General features: G+C 37.7%; 1 pseudogene; it reads right to left on the bottom strand.

The window, feature by feature from the left end:
• Positions 1-292: 292 nt before the first annotated feature.
• Positions 293-2,015, bottom strand: LOC132027509 (tigger transposable element-derived protein 1-like; annotated as a pseudogene).
• Positions 2,016-2,988: the final 973 nt, after the last annotated feature.

The following is a 2,988-nucleotide window of genomic DNA, read 5'->3' as shown; positions in this document are numbered from 1 at the left end:
AAGAAAAGAGATGACTTTGCAGTACAGACGTCCTTGGAGATATTTCAGGCTTGCTTCCAGACCACTGCAATAAAGGGAATACCACAATAAAGCGAGTCAAATGATTTTTTAGGTTTACCAGTTATAATTTAAAGTTGTCTTTATGCTACAGTTTTTATATAAAAGTTATATTTATACTATCGTTTTTAAGTGTGCAAAAGCATTATATCTTAAAAAAAATACATACCTTAATTTAAAAATACTTTGTTGCTAAAACACGGTAAGCATCATCTGAATTTTCAGTGAGTCACGATCATTTTGTTGGCAGAGGGTCTTGCCTCAAAGCCCATGGCTGCTGACTGATCAAGGTGGTGGGTCCTGAACATTGGGGTGGCTGTGGCAGTTGTTTAAAATAAGACAACCATGAAGTTCACCACTTTGATTCTTCCTTTTGTGAACACTCTCTGAAGTGTGGGATGGTGTTTGACAGCATTTACCCACAGTAGAACCTGTTTCAAAATTGGATTCAATTTTTCTCAAATCCTGCTGCTGATTTACCAACTAAGTATATGCAATATTCTACATGCTTTGGCATCATTTCAGGAATCTTTACAACATCTGTAACAGGAGTAGATTCCATCTCAAGAAACCATTTTCTTTGCTCATCCATGAGAAGCACCTCTTCATCTGTGAAAGTTTTATCATGAGATTATGACAATTCACTAACATTGTTAAGTTCAACTTCTAATTCTAGTTCTCCTACTATTTTAATATTTCTCATCTGCAGGTACTTTCTCCATTGAAGTGCTGAACCCCTTGACGTCATCTAGGAGAGCTGGAATGAAATTCTTCTGAACTGTTTATGTTGATATTTTGACCTCTTCCCATGAATCATGAATGTTCTTAATAGCACCTACACTGACCAAACCTTTCCAGAAGGTTTTCAGCTGAGTTTGCCCAGATCCATCAGAGGGATCCCTGTGACTGCTGTAGACTTATGGAATATATTTCTTAAATAATAATACTTGAGGGTTAAAATTACTCCTTGACCCATGGGCTAAAGAATAGATGTTGTGTTAGCAGGCATGAAGACAACCTTCATCTTGTATATCTCCATCAGAGCTCCTGGGTGACCAGGTGCACTGTAAGTGAGCAGTGATATTTTGAAAGGAATCTTTGTTTTCTGAGGAGTAATTCTCAACAGGGGCTTAAAATACCCAGTAAACCATGTAAACAGATGTGCTGTCATCCAAGCTTTGTTGTTCCATTTATAACCACAGGCAGATTAAATTTAGCATAATTCTTAAGGGCCCTAGGATTTTCAGATGGTAAATGTGTGTTTACTTCAACTTGAAGTCACCAGCTGCTTCAGCCCCTAACAAGAGGGTCAGCTTGTCCTCTGAAGCTTTGAAGACAGATATTGACTTCCCCTCTCCAGATAGGAAAGTCCTAGATGGCACCTTCTTGAAATAGAAGATTGTTTCCTCTACACAGAAAGTCTGCTGCTGAGTGGAGCCATCTTTGTTAATGAACTTCACTAGATCTGGCAAACTTGCTGCAGGTTCCACATCAGCATTTGCAGCTGCACCTTGCACTTTGATGTTCTGGAGATGGCTTCTTCCCTTAAACCTCAGGAACCAACCTCTGCTGGCTTCAGACTCTTCTGCAGCTTCCTCGCCTTTCTCAGGCTTCATTCAATTAAAAAGAGTCAGGGCTTTGCTCTGGATTAGGCTTCGGCTTAAGGGAATGTTGTAGCTTGAACTCTCTCCAGACCACTAAAGCTTTCTCCATATCAGCAATAAGGCTGTTTTGCTTTCTTATCACTTGTGTGTTTACTGTAGTAGCACTTTTAATTTCCTTCAGAAACTTTCCTTTGCATTTACAACTTGACTGTTTGGCTATCGTAAGGGGCCTCTTAGATTTCAGCCTATCTCAGCTTTCTCTGTGCCTGCCTGACTAAGCTTAACTGTTTCTAGCTTTTGATTTAAAGTGAAAAACATGCGACTCTTTCTTTCACTTGAACACTTAGAGGCCATGGTAAGGTTATGAACAGGCCTGATTTCAATATTGTTTTGTCTCAGAAAACAGCAAGGCTGAAGAGAGGGAAAGAGACAGAATAGTTTGGTAGGTAAAGCAATCAGAACACACACATTATCAATTAAGACTTACATGGGCACAGTCCATGGCACCTCAGAACAATTGTAATCATAACCTCAAAGCTCACTGATCACAGATCATCATGGCAGACATAATAATAATAATAATAATAATAATAATGAGAATGTTTGAAATATTGTGAGAATTGCCAAAATGTGACAGAGACATGAAGTGAGCAAATATTTTTTGGAGAAAATATTTTTGGTGCTGACCATTTCACTCAACATAGGTTACCACAAACCTTCAATTTGTAAAAAACACAATGTATGTGAAGGGCAATATACCGAGGCATGCCTGCTCTCAGTACACCTACCTTGTATCTGTAAATTTGAATTAAAGTTTTGACTTCTCTCCTGTCTCGCAAAAATCATTCATTCAACTTCAGAATACCAATGTGGAGTAGTAACTATATATATTTCACAAATGTCCAATCTCAATCATGCAATGATGTGTGGAGGGAAAAACCAAACCAAACCAAAACAAAACAAAAGCAACTAACACCATTCAAAGAAGAACTAAAATTAGATACCAGAAGTCTGGTGTTAGCCTAAAGATAACAACCAGATCATTACTACAAAGGAAGTTTTATTTTACAGTGACTAGAAGTCAGACTTACTCTGCAAATCCTAATGAGAACATATGCCAGTGTGTACTTTGTGCACCATGGCATAGTAGAAGCAAGTTCCACAAGCTAGGAAATCTCTCCCTTCACCGAATTCTTAGTTATTTCTAGTGACTGGCACATAAGGTGTTCCTTATTTCCTTATCAGTGTTTTGGATTTCTTTTTCTTTTTCTTTTCCTTTCCTTTTTTTTTTTTTTTTTTTTTTGAGATTTTATTTATTTATTTTTTG

Source organism: Mustela nigripes, chromosome 12, assembly GCF_022355385.1.
Source record: "Mustela nigripes isolate SB6536 chromosome 12, MUSNIG.SB6536, whole genome shotgun sequence".
Classification (NCBI taxonomy): domain Eukaryota; kingdom Metazoa; phylum Chordata; class Mammalia; order Carnivora; family Mustelidae; genus Mustela; species Mustela nigripes.
This window is presented reverse-complemented; position numbering and strand designations above follow the sequence as displayed.